General features: G+C 42.8%; 1 protein-coding gene across 3 annotated transcripts in view; it reads right to left on the minus strand.

Moving 5' to 3' along the window:
• Positions 1-13,013, minus strand: part of LOC132834740 (uncharacterized protein C15orf39 homolog) — an 87,133-nt gene extending 74,120 nt beyond the window's left edge. For all 3 annotated transcript variants that reach the window (XR_009647243.1, XM_060853713.1, XM_060853714.1), the window contains exons 1-3: positions 12,529-13,013; positions 9,804-9,847; positions 754-889 (exon numbers count right to left, since the gene is read on the minus strand). The gene's annotated coding sequence lies outside the window, so the exon portion shown is untranslated. The remainder of the gene's footprint in view (positions 1-753; positions 890-9,803; positions 9,848-12,528) is intronic.
• Positions 13,014-14,429: the final 1,416 nt, after the last annotated feature.

Below are 14,429 nucleotides of genomic sequence, written 5' to 3' on the forward strand. Positions count from 1 at the left end.
TACACTGGCTGAGGTTACAATGATGGACTCTCTTTTTTAACCTCTCCACTTGCCTGAGGTGTGGTGACACTCAAGTTAAGCTGCCACCAGTCACCTCTCTCTAAGGTGACAGTTGTCCTGTAGTGTCATAAGACTATAGTGACTTCACTTTTTACCTTTAGTCTAACCTAAGCAGGTGCCTCAACTTCCGATGACAATGATTCTGGATGGCAGAAATCCAAAACAAACATGGAAAAAGTTGCAAATATTTTCAACAGTGTATTTCTATCCGTGGCGTTACTTTTTCAGGTCGAGAGGTTCCAGTATTTTTTTCCCTTTCTACATCTCTGGTTTCATGTGTTGTTCAATCTTGATTTCAACTCCTCCAATTAGACCTCCCCTCTTTGAGAATCGGACTTACCCTTACCCTGCCCTCTCTCAATCAGACCACATCCTGTCATCACCCTCACTTTTCTGTCCACCTGTTGCTGCTTGTTTTTCTCACATCTTTGTACACCTTGTTTAAAGATACTTCTGGTTTACATAAACACAGAGGGTCCTTCTTGCTAACCCTTTCCGCTTCTGATCTCTCAGGGTCTCCTAAGGATCGATCATATTTTGTCATCTTTGGATCATTTTGCTCCCTATAGCCGAGAAGCACAAATTATTCAGTGAGTTGCTGATTTTTGCAAAGCACTCGAATTGCAAATGTTTCGCACAAATCCTTAGTGTGAATTTACATTGTCGATATCTATTACATGTAATCAAACATACCTCTACACAAAAGAGCAATGATCTCTATCTGGCCTTGTGAAAATATTCAAATAAGCAGATCCGAATACTCGGTGACTCATGTCTCATGACTTGCTGACAGTCATAAATGTAGACGTGTAGGAGAAACCTGGAGCAGCTGCAAGAGAAGTGAAACATTGTCAATTGCCTCAGGCAGCGGCCTGATGCAAACACTTATTCAATGACACTGTGCTGCTGCCTACAACAGAAGGTGCTGATGAGAAGCTGTGTTTCTGCAGCTCCATACATCTCCTTCACCTTGCTTTTCAACTGTTTAAATCTGGAAAATTGAATGACGAGGAGATATAGGGCACCTTGAGCACTCAAAGAGGCTTAATTCTGGTCTCCTTCCTATCAGAAGGATGTTGTGAAACTTGAAAGGGTTCAGAAAAGACTTACAAGGATGTTAAAAATCACACAACGCCAGGTTATAATCCAACAGGTTTAATTGGAAGCACTAGCTTTCGGAGCACTGCTTCTTCATCGGGTGGTTGTCCTGAAGAAGGAGCAGCACTCCGAAAGCTAGTGCTTCCAATTAAACCTGTTGGACTATAACCTGGTGTTGTGTGAATTTTAACTTTGTACACCCCAGTCCAACACTGCCATCTCCAAATCATGACAAGGATGTTGCCAGGGTTGGAGGTTTTGAGCTAAAGGGAGAGGCTGAATAGGCTGGGGGCTACTTTCCCTGGAGCATCGGAGGCCTTACAGAGGGTTATAAAATCATGAGGGGCATGGATAGGATAAATAGACAAAGTCTTTTCCCTGGCATGGGGGTGTCCAGAACTTGAGGGTGTAGGTTTAAGTTGAGAGGGGAAAGATATAAAAGGGACCTAATGGGCAACTTTTTCATTCAGAGGGTGGTGCGTATATGGAGGACTGCCAGAGGAAGTGGTGGAGGCTGGTACAGTTACAGCATTTAAAAGGCATCTGGATGGGGATATGAATGGGAAAGGTTTAGAGGGATATGGGCCAAATGCTGGCATATGGGCTGAGATTAGGTTAGGATATCTGGTTGGCAAGAACGAGTTGGACTGAAGGGTCTGTTTCCACGCTGTGCTTATCTATGACTCTCTGAGTCTTTTCTCTGAGGATTAAAGAGAATTGGAGGATGAACTGAAAATAGGAAGGACAACCAAAAGCTAGATCACGATGGCTCAGTGCTTAGCACTGCTGCCTCACTGCACCAGGGGACCAGGTTTAATTCCAGCTTCGGGTAACTGACTATGTGGACAAGTTCTCTCCGTGTCTGCGTGGGCCTCCTCTAAGTGCCACAGTTTCCCTCTCAATGCAAAGATGTGCCGGTTAGGTGGATTGGCCGTGTTAAATTGCTCATTGTAGCAGAAAGTAAGGTCTGCAGCTAGTGGAGATCAGAGTCAAAATGTGTGGTGATAGAAAAGCACAGCCGGTCAGGCAGCATTCGAGGAGCAGGAGCATTGATGTTTCCATCATAAGCTCTTCATCAGGAGGAGCTTATGCTTGAAACATCGACTCTCCTGCTCCTCAGATGCTGCCTAACCGGCTGTGCTTTTCCAGCACCACACCTTTTGACTCAAAATTGTTCAGAGTGTCCAAGGATGCGTAGATTTGGTGGATTAGCCATGGGAAATGCAGGGTTACAAGGATTGGGTAAGGTGGGATGAATGCTCTTCAGAGGGGTGGCATGGGCTGATTGACCTGCTTCTGTATTGGCGGGGTTCTATGAAAATGGTATGTTTTAACCTGAAGGGTAAGGATAGAGCTAGAGAGCAAAAGTTTTTTTTAACAGTGGTTTCTAAGATGTGGTTGTGTCTGGTAAAGCCTAATTTTCTTTGGAGATGATGATAGTGAGGCACCTTCTTGAGCTGCTGCAGTCCAAGTGGAGCAGGTTCAGTTAGCAAGGGAGGTATTTGTTCTGGTGATAGTGGGACGTTTCCAAGTAGGTGGTGATGTTCCCATGAGCCTGCTGCCCTTGACCTTCTAGCTGGCAGAGGTCGCAGATTTGCTAAGTGATGCCAAAGGAGCCATGGTGAATTTTGGCAGTGCACCTTCTAGATGGTACACTGTGCTGCCAATGTGCAGTGGGGTGTATGTATTTAAGGTGATGATTGGGGTGCCCATCAAGCAGGCTGCTTTCACAACTCTGTTGATGCACAGGGCTTGTAGAATACGTGTGACCAATATGCACCCTAACCATTTCCATTTCACAGCCCCAAAGAAACTGGTGAACAATTAAGGGAAAAGCAGCCAATTGTGTTCGTATAGCTTTCATTAATGGACATGCAGCACCCAATGAGAGGCAAGAGGTAGCTGTTATTTAGTCAGTGACAAAATCCATCATCCACAGCTTCTCGCACAGTTTCCAATATAGCACCGTCAATCTAACCCAGCTTTCATAGTAAAACCCTCTCTTTTCCAAATAGGACATTTAGTTCATAAGTCAAGGTAGACATCTTAAATATCTGGGCCTTGTCTGATTATATGTTTTTCTGGTCTGCTCTGAAGGGCGAGAGAGGAAATCTTGACAGAACGTTATTAAATTGGCTACTTTAGGATCCTGAGAATTGTGGGAAGGGTTGCGTTGCTTTTATAGACTTTCCCCTTGGGGAGAATCGAGGACCAGAGAGCATTATCTCGAAAACAGGATCACAAATTTAAGACAGAGACGAGACATTGCTCAGTTGGCAATGAATCTGTGGAAGCTTTTACCAAAGAGGGCTGTCGAGGCTGGACAGTTAAGCATATTTGAGGCAAAGAAAGACTGGTGTTTATTCAGAAAGGTTATCGAGTTAACTGACAAGGGTTAAAAGGCAGGAAAATAGGGTTGAGGATTTTCAGGATCTCATTAATGGTGGAGCAGACTCAATGGACTGAAGCGCCTATTTCTGCTTCTATATCTTAAGATTTTATGGATCCACATATTGGCCAAGTGGCTTGGTCAATGTAATATTTGATAGCATTGTTGCATCTTTAGGAAATAACTTTTATTTACTGTACTTAGCATTGTTAGAGGACCGCTGTAATCCAGAGGTCCAGGGATGCTCCCTGGGGTCATGGGTTCAAATTCTGCCAGGGCAGCTGGTGAGATTTAAACTGAATTAATAAATCTGGAATTTAAACCTAGACTGTGTGACAGTGACCATGAAACTGTTATTAACTGTGGTTAAAATCCATTGGTTCAAAAGGGCCCTTTAGGGAAATAAATCAGCTGTCCTGATGTGGTCTGGCCTACATGTGACTCCCGACCCTCAGCCATGACGTTGGCATTTAACCATCCTCTGAAATGGCCAAGCTGCCACTCGGTTTGAGGGATGGGCAGCAAATGCTGGACCAGCTAGAGAATGAAAAAAATGAATATTTCACAATTTTGCGATGCCCTCTGATGCAGGGCAAGGAGGACAGGAGTGTTAAAAAGTGAGAAATGCCAAAACAGAAACTGAATGCTACAGAACACAGAACAAATAAAATTAACTTGGACAAGCGATAGAGAGTAGGGTTAAAAGTGAAATACATCCTTATAAAGAAATAGTGCAGCTCAGATGGTTTTAACTGTAAGGGAACAGTGAGCAGTTCATAAAGTTCAGAGGCCACTGGAATTGATCAAGATAGTCATGCGAGTATTAATAATAAGGGAAAGCTTGGGTGCTTGGGTGGGGACAGCTAAGCCCAGAAGATATCACAGATGTGGAAGTCCTGTGAAATTAGAGAACTCACAAGAAAATAAACTGCATCCTGTTTTTGCAGGAAATGACTGAATAAATTTATTTTGCACCGATGTTACCATTGTGAGGCAAAAACATGTAAAACTGTTGTTTTGAGCGTTAAATGGCCGAGGGTCTTGGAGCTTGACTCTGAGGTCTCTCCCACACTGTGTTGGTACAAGGTTGAATAAAGTTGAAAATGTGTTGCTGGTTAAAGCACAGCAGGTCAGGCAGCATCCAAGGAATAGGAAATTCGACGTTTCGGGCATAAGCCCTTCATCATTCCTGATGAAGGGCTTATGCCCGAAACGTCGAATTTCCTATTCCTTGGATGCTGCCTGACCTGCTGTGCTTTAACCAGCAACACATTTTCAACTGTGATCTCCAGCATCTGCAGACCTCATTTTTTACCACAAGGTTGAATAAAGACCACCTTGTTACGACTCACACAAACTGAAGATTCTATTTGTCTAATTCCCTCCAACACGCCCAAGGAACTTGACAGGCAATTAAATCCTTTTATAAAAAGTTTGATCATGGTTGTCAATGCAGGAAACACAGCCGCTGATTTTCACGCAGTGGGGTGTCCCATGATGGTGAGCAGATTTGGTTTTGCTGAGGAGAAATATTAATCGGGAGAACTCTCCTGGTCTTGCTCAAACTAGTGCCATAGGATCTTTTACACATGTAAGGCAGTCAAGGAGTTTCGTTCAAAAGGCAGCACCTCTGACAGTAGATCACTGACCCTGGAATATCTGCATGGTGTTATGGCAAATGGAGATATTATGGTAAATGGCCGAGCAAATTCTTTCTGAACTGGACACTAGGAGAGGTGTATTAATTGTTTCAAATGCTTCTCCATGGTTGTGAATTGAAGTCTTCAGATTGTCTTCCATTCAACCTTGGAGTTCAGGCAACATTAAGATCAGTGAAAAAGGTGGGTACCTATCACCTGATGAAGGGATCTTGATCGAAACAACGATTCTTCTGATTCTTGGATGCTGCCCGACCTGCTGTGCTTTTCCAGCATCACACTCTCGACTCTAACCTCCAGCATCTGCAGTCCTCACTTTCACCTACCACCTGATGAAGGAGCAGCGCTCCGAAAGCTAGTGTTTCCAAATAAACCTGTTGGACTATAACCTGGTGTTGTGTGATTTTTAACTTTGTCCACTGCAGTCCAATACTGGCACCTCCACATCATGGAATAGAGATTGTGAAGACTCCGTGTATTATTCCAAGCCAAATTAAATAGAACTGCCACACAGAATTATGAACATTTTTCGTGCAACATTTGTAGCAGAGACTGGGGTTGGCTCGTTGCCCAGTCAGACAGACTGTTGAAGCGCATCCCAAGGATCATTGGTGGATACATCTGGCTTTGAAGAATGGCCAAACAAGGCAGGAACAGAATACTCCAAGGACAATGATGCCCTGAAGCAAGATGTTGCCAATTCTGATTTGTTTCTTCACAAAACACTAGAAAACAAGGATATTATGACAGAGACAGAGGATCCTTTGATTTGATTAAAGTGCCATTGATGGGAACTCTTATGAGAAATCCCAGTGGAAGCAATACATTTGCATGGTTACTTGACTGAACACATTACATGTAGTAACCATTACAAGCAGCAGCCAAAAAGACCAGGGGCAAAGCGATTCCTAACTCTCAAGTAAGTCATCTTCAGGCAGCAATGCAGTTCCAACCGCATGCCAGGGGCACACGAGAGAGATGTTTCAATCCACACTTACAGAGCATAGAAATATAGAGAACAGGAGCAAGGGTAGGCCATGAAGGGCTTATGTCCGAAATGTTGATTGTCCTGCTCGTCGGATGCTGCCTGACCTGCTGTGCTTTTCCAGCACCACAATTCTCAACTCCGACACTCCAGCATCTGCAGTCCTCACTTTCTCCTAGCCCTTTGAGCTTGCTCCACCATTCAGTATGATCATGGCTGATCATCCAACTCAGTCTGCTCCCCCTTTAATCCCTTTAGCCCAAAAAGGCATACCACATTTTTTTCTTAAACATATTCAATGTTGAGCTTTGACTACACTCTTGGCAGAGAACTCTGCAGGCTCACCATTCTCTTGGTGAAGAAATTACACTTTATTGACGCAAATACAATGGAAAAGCTTACAGATGAGAATCAAAATGGCCTTGGTCTGATCAAAGTTCAACAAGACTTGCAAGAATCTGATAGAGGCTGCTGTAGAGAAATAATCTGAGGACCATTTTCACTCATTTGTCCTTCCTGGCACCAATTGAACCTCTTGCCATGACAGTTCCTGATGCTGAGGTTGACCCTTCAAGAAAGTCAAGATTAGAGTGGTGCTGGAAAAGCACAGCAGGTTAGGCAGCATCTGAGGAGCAGGAAAATTGACATTTCGGGCAGGAACCCTTCATCAGGAGTCATGGAAGTCTACAGACCAAATCACCACCCATACTTATAATGTTAAAAATCACACAACTCCAGGTTGGAAGTGCAAATAATCCTGTTGGACTATAACCCGGTGTTGTATAATTTTTAAATTTGCACCCTCCCCATTCGAACACTGACACCTCCACATCATATTTGCAATAGCATAACTCTACTTTCTCAGAGCTGTGAAGAGGTCATTTTCTGTACTCCCTGCAGCAGTTGGTGTTGCACTCCCTATGGAGAAAGTTGTACTGGAGTGGAAAAGTCTTCACTTGCTCACCTCCATATCTGTCTTCAGGATGCCTTTTATGCTCTTTTCTTGATCTTCAAGGTGCATCCAGATCAGGAAGCAATACAGAATGACCAGATTTCCTCGCCCCTCTATCAAGAGACAGGGATCTTCCAAGTCCTGGAGCTTTCTTTTTGCTCTTTGACCTTCACCACTGTGACATCAATGTCTTCATCAGCATCACAGCCCATCAACAAGCCATTGTCAGAAGCTGCCAATTCACCCCACTAATGTGATCACCTCCCTTGGGAGTGATAAACAGACCACGTCCAGCCTAAACTTCCTGGAAAATTGTTGAGAATGTTGTTGAAAATTAGATTTTTTTCCAATTAGATTTCCTACAGTGTGGAAACAGGCCCTTCGACCCAACAAGTCCACAACGACCTTCTGAAGAGTAACCCACCCAGAACCATTTCTCTCTGACTAGTGCACCTAACACTACAGGCAATTTAGCATGGCCAATTCACCTGACCTGCACTTCTTTGGACTGTGGGAGGAAACCAGAGCACCCAGAGGAAACCCACACAGACATGGAATGTACAAACTCCATATAGACAATCACCCAAGGCCAGAATCGAACCTGGGATCCTGGTGCTGTGAGGCAGCAGTGCTAACCACTGAGCCACCATTCCTCAAGCAAAAAAAAATAGTTGTAGAGGTGAGGAAGGAATTCAGATAGAAGAGTTCAATATCCAATGTTAAAAAGAAACTGGAAAGGTTCTTGGGGGAGATGCAGAATCAAGGAAACTTTACTCTAATTATAGATACTGTGCATGTGTAAAAGGAGCATACCTTGGTGATATCTGATCACATTGGGGAGATGTTCCAGGTAACGTTCTGAGGACTTGGGTTCAAATCCTACCACAGCATTTGAGTTCAATAAAAATCTGGAATTAGTAGTCTAATGATGACCATGAATCCCATTGTTGGACAAACCCATCCGGTTCACTAATGCCCTTCAGGGAAGGCAATTGTCATCCTTACTTGATCTGGCCTACATGTGACTCCAAATGCACAGCAATGTGGTTGACTCTGAGCAATTAGGGCAGAGCAATAAATGTAGGCCTAGCCAAAGACACTCTCATCCTGTCAATAACAAAAACCTGGAAGTGGTTCCAGCCAAGGTGCTCTCTAACCATCCTATACTTACGTTCAATAAAGCTTGCTGCTGAACAAGAAGGAAGTGAGGTCTGCAGATGCTGGAGATCAGAGCTGAAAATGTGTTGCTGGAAAAGCGCAGCAGGTCAGGCAGCATCCAAGGAGCAGGAGAGTCGACGTTTCAGGCATAAGCCCTTCTTCAGGAATGAGGAGAGTGTGCCAAGCTGGCTAAGATAAAAGGTAGGGAGGAGGGACTTGCGGGAGGGGCGATGGAGATGTGATAGGTGGAAGGAGGTCAAGGTGAGGGTGATAGACCGGAGTGGGGGTGGGGGCGGAGAGGTCAGGAAGAAGATTGCAGGTTAGGAAGGCGGTGCTGAGTTTGAGGGATTTGACTGAGACAAGGTGGGGGGAGGGGAAATGAGGAAACTGGAGAAATCTGAGTTCATCCCTTGTGGTTGGAGGGTTCCTTGGCGGAAGATGAGGCGCTGTTCCTCCAACCGTCGTGTTGTTATGGTCTGGCGATGGAGGAGTCCAAGGACCTGCATGTCTTTGGTGGAGTGGGAGGGGGAGTTAAAGTGTTGCGCCACGGGGTGGTTCGGTTGGTTGGACAAGAACTGCACAAGAACTTAAGTCTCAACTTAACATGTCACTGTTCTTCCCTCAGGAACAGGCAACTCATGCATTTATATAACATGATTAAAACCTTTTTAATCTGTATTTCAACACTTGTCACGAGGAAACAGAGCTAGTGAGCTCAGCAGGCTATTATTCAACCTTGATGTGAAATATTAAGGGTTAAGCTGATCCCAACAATCGCAGGAAATGACACAGTAAAAACAATCAGCTTGGAACATTTATTTTTCTTATCCTAAGTGTGAGAACCTTATGCTATTTCGACCACCTTTATGAAAATATTTTATTCACTTGTGTCACTGGCTGAGCCAGCATTTATTGCCCATCCCTAGTTGCTCTCGAGAGCCAATTGCTTCAGTTGCAATAAATTAACTTAGTGATCACAGTAAATAATGCTAATATTTCTGACTGGGCTGCTCTCTGAATGAGGAATTGAGGATAACAGGGAGGATCCTGGTCTGTTTCATTTCCCGCAGAAATGGTGCTCAGCCTCTAGATGTCACTATTGCGCTTGGGCATAAAGGCAGGTCTGTACCATCTGATAATATAAATAGAGAATGCGACATGACCAAACTTATGACACCCTTCGTTACTATTCATTTTCTAAGTTGCATCAAATTATTCCATTCCATTTTAAAACATTTATATATATACCAGCGCTAATTATTCTATTGGATATCTTAGCCAGAGTTCAATAAACCTAGGGAATTTTTTTTTCGAATTGCATTTATATATATGCTGGTGCTAATTATTCTCTTAGATATTTTAGCCAGAGTTCAATGAAGTTAGCAATTTTCTGTCAATGCATTTACATATACACCAGTGCTAATTATTCTCTTCAGCATCTTAGTCAGAGTACATTAAAAATTTTGCAATTTCTTCTAACTATAAGAACAAAGTTAAACTTACCACAGCTTTGAATGTGCTCTGCTAGTTCTTGCTTAACTCAGAATCTGAGGAGGAAGTAGAATTACTTAGTAGGAACAATTATCTCTTCAGATACACTTCCTCCTTTGTCTGTTACATTCAGCATATATTCAACTTCTACCACACCACTCAAATGTATTACATAATCAGCATATATTTTTTCTCTTCTTTTAATCTGCCTCCATCAAGATCTCTGGTTTTGTTCCAGATGAAGAGTGAAAGAATGGGAAAGGGTGCCATATTTACTTAGGAGATGATCCAGCAGGTCTTCAAGAAAAGTATCTATATGTTGCTTGTTTTGCAAGGTAGAGTGCGAAAAGAAAAGTTCTTGAAAGAAATTGGATGGGTTCTTTGCTTCATGGGATGAGGAGTGATGCTGGCTGGGCCAACACTTGTTGTTCATTCATAATTGCCCTTGAGAAGGTGCTGGTGGTGAGTCATCTTCTTGAACCGTTGTGGTCTGCCTTTGGGAGATACACCCAGAGCGCTGTTACAGGGGGAATTCTCCTGAGGCAACCAGTTAACAGGGCTTGGATGATGAAACAGTGGAATGTGATTAGATTGGATTGTTCCATAAAGAGCTAGCATGTACTGAATGATCAAATAGCCTCCTCTGTGCAAAACGATTCTACAGTTCCAAGAATTCAAGCTGCGGTTCAATGAAAACCCAGAAACCTTTGACAGTAATGTTCGACATGAGTAATCAACACCTGGTGAGCCATCAACAGAAGTTCAGTATTGCATTCCAATAAACTTCAGATATTTTCCAATTAACTTGTTCAGCAGTTATTACATTTGAACCCAGACCAGAAGTAGAGACACAACCACTGTGCCACAAGACCCCTATCCTTGGTAAACTCTTTAGATGAGGAATATAAATTGGTGAAATCTGGTGTATTGACTTTACTTGACCATTGAGCCTTTTATTGTAAACCGACTCCGATTTTTATTCGGGGAGTAAATTAGATTTCGAACTTGTTTACGTTAAGGTTGCGATTCAAGTGGCACAGATTGCTTTCTGAAACAAATTTAGCACAGAATTAAATACAGCAGAGCCTTTAATGCCATTTGCTATTAGCGAGGCTGGTCTCAGCTTGTTCAAGCAGTCCAATGTGTTGCTTAGCAAGTTGTGAATCTTATCTGTACCGAAGCAGGCAAGGGAATGGGCAACTGGATCTCAGAAAAGTAGTTCCCTTTCATCAAATTGAAAGATTGAGACAGCAATTGAACATGCACTGAGGAGGAAGTTAAATTCGAGTGAGTGGAGTTAGTGACAAATCAGGTCTAGAAAAAACACATAAAAGGCAGAATTGGATCAAGAGGAAAGAGACAAGAAAGAGAAGTAAAACTTTAACCTTTTAAAGAAATCTCCAATAACAAATAACACGTGAAGAGGTGAAATTCTACAATTTTACTAGTTAATTTTCAGTGCCAGAGAGGTTGATTGAACGTAATTATTGGTTGCCATATTACTAATAGGGTCCTTCTGCTTGTAATTATAGCATGTGACCCTCCATGATGTATGTAGCCTCTAGTAACGGTGTAAGAACCGTTCTCTAGTGAGGTAGACAATGATAAGCCATATTTGTAAAGCCAGGCGTGAAATGGTGCAATTCTGGCAGCAACTACTGAGTAGTGGCACGTCCCCTTGCCTGAAGTAGCTATGCCACTTATGTATAAATAACGACAAATCCCACCAGCCGATATGTTGACTGCAACATCTGGAACAATACTTGTCTTCAACCTTCTTTGAGTTTTCTAACTCCAGGAATTGCAACGCAAAACGTTACCTCCATATTCCTAAACTGTGCGCAATCTCAATACACATTTCACTATAGACAGTCATTTAAGATTATCCAAGATTTTGAAATTAAGAAGTTATTTGTAATGTAAGCCATGTAGAAGTTCTTCGATTATGATCAGGAGGTATGATTAAAAACCGAAGGAACTGTACAAACTGGGAATCAGAAACAAAAACAGAAATTGCTGTGAAATCTCAGTAGCTCTGGCAGCATCTATGGAGCGACAGCAGAGTTAGCTTTTTGGATCCAGTGGGTTTTCTCTCCACAGATGCTGCCAGACCCGCTGAGTCTTCACAGCTATTTCTGTTTTTGTTTTGTTTCAGGAGCTATGATTGCTTAGAATAATTTAAGGGGAAACCGTTTGTAACCATTTTTGCAATCGAGCGAGTGAATCCAGACTTGATTCGTGTTGGTAAAAAAGGAAATGGATTGATATTTAAATTCAAAAGGGAACAGAGAGACTAGGCTTGTCGCTGTTAATTGTTTAGAAAGGTCTTGAGAGCAAACCTTAAATGATTATCAGGGCTCAGGAAACGAGACTACCTTTTAACCACGCTACCCTGTTTCGAGATCTCGTATAGTCATTTTGTTTACGTGAGAGAGACCTTGATTTATGAAATCCCTTTCAGTGCAGTTCTGCCCATTCCATTGTAGTGTGCAACGATTATTATTCTAGCTACTTTTCCGGACTGAAATAACTTCATTTTCCGGAAGCTATAAGATTTACAGGAAAGCAAATTAATACGCACAGAAGCGGGTGCAATTTCCTTGCATTTTTTATTTCACTCAGGCATTTTGTTTTTTTAATGAATTGCTAATTTCAAACACGCATGAGAACTTATTAAAGCATACATTTCAACAAAGTGAAGAATGATGAACACAAACACACAGTGGACTGTGCTTACCTTTCTAGATGCAAACAACTGTGCATTCTTTTCACATAATGATCCTCCTATGCTGCTGCATACCTTCGGTCAAAGCAACAAGGATATTCTACACAGATGGAGAGATCCTTTGCCCTGCGAAAGCAAAGCTAAGCTTTCAAGTGTGTAGTAAACACTCACTACCGGCAAGGAAGTCGCAAGAATAGGCAGCGCCTCACAGAGTAAGTTAAGAGTTCTGCACGCCTCAAAGCAACAGTAGTACAGTTACATTAACTCAGTACAGAGCCTGTGTCAGCCGCTTACTATAGCAGCCAAGCAGGAGGCTGGAAGAACACAGCAAGCCAGGCAGCATCGGGAGGTGAAGTCGATATTTCGGGTGTCACCCTTCTTCAGGACTCTTACTATAGGGAAGCAGGAAGCCAGTTTACTTTTTAACCTAGCCCGAGAGCCCTCCCTCACCAGAGATATGTTTTGAGTTATAATTCAAATGCAGTCAGTAGCTATTATTTTCCTTGCAAATCTGACTTCTGACTTCTTCACTGCAATTTATACTTGTGTACTAATCTGAAATGATGAAATAGCAGGTGATGTCACCCGGTCTGGGCTGACAGCCAAGTAAAACAGAACAGGGCTAACCATGCAAGAATTACAGACATGTAGGTGGACAAAAGCAAGATAAAATAACCTCTGGCAGATTTGAGGATTATTGCACAGTTGTTTAAAAGGGTAACTAGAAAATTGTTCAGCCAGCTTTGAACTACCAGAGGGTAAACATTGCAAAGTAACTTTAAAAAAAAATCAACAACAGTGCTCATTTACAAAAGCAGAGTCTTAGCTTGAGATCTCCATTGATTTAATCACCTTCTTAAACAATGGCATTATATTAAAAGCAGACCAGTTTTTCTATTGTTGAACTATTTCCTAATAAAGATGTTCTGTTACACTAATTAAACTTGACAGCTCAAGAAACCACACCACTCCTCAGTGTAATAAGCAAGAAATGACATGTAACGATCAGAACTTTAATGTTGGCAGTGCTCCCAGTGATGGGGGTTGATGGGAGCAAAGTTATTTTGATATTCATGGACAACACAGGCTGAGTGTATCAACCCAAATGCTACCTCTACAATGTAGGGTTCTACCATTCTCATTATATATTATAGAGCAAAAGCAAACAAGGCATTCATTTCCAAACTAATGCCCAAAGTTATCTTTGCCCATTTGTCCACAGTGTCCAGGGACATGTAGGTTAGGTGGATTAGCCATGGGAAATGCAGCATTAGAGATTTAGGGTGGGATGCTCTTCGGAGGGCCATTGTGGACTCAATGGGCCAAATGGCCTGCCTACACACTGTAGGGATTCTATGATTCTACGTATTCTCCCCTTCCTTCTCCGCACATTACAAGAATGCAAGGTATTAATTGATTTCCAAATGAATCTGTGAGCCAATTTTTCATAGAATCCCTGCAGTGAGGAAGGAGGTCAATCAGCCCATTGAGTCCACACCGACTCTCTAAAGAGCATCCCACCCAGACTCATACCATAACCTTGCATTTCTCATGGCAAGCCCACCCACCCTGTACATCCCTAGACAATTTAGCGTGACCAATCCACCGAACCTGCACATCTTTGGACCATGGGGGAAACCGGACCACTTGGAGAAAACACAAGCAGACACAGGGAGAAAGTGCAAACTCCACATAGTCGCCCGAGGGTGAATTGAACCCGAGTCCCTGGCACTGTGCGGCAGCAGTGCTTGTCACTGAGGCACCATGCCACCTACTGTTCCTGTATACATGTGCTAACTTGACAACAGTGACTGGATAGCAATGCAGATTTTAAGTCTGGCTGATGGGAATGAAGACATGGTGGGATGATTGGGGCATTCACACAAGAAACACTTACTGTCACTGAGAGCCGT

This window comes from Hemiscyllium ocellatum, chromosome 42 (assembly GCF_020745735.1).
Source record: "Hemiscyllium ocellatum isolate sHemOce1 chromosome 42, sHemOce1.pat.X.cur, whole genome shotgun sequence".
In the NCBI taxonomy this organism is placed as follows: domain Eukaryota; kingdom Metazoa; phylum Chordata; class Chondrichthyes; order Orectolobiformes; family Hemiscylliidae; genus Hemiscyllium; species Hemiscyllium ocellatum.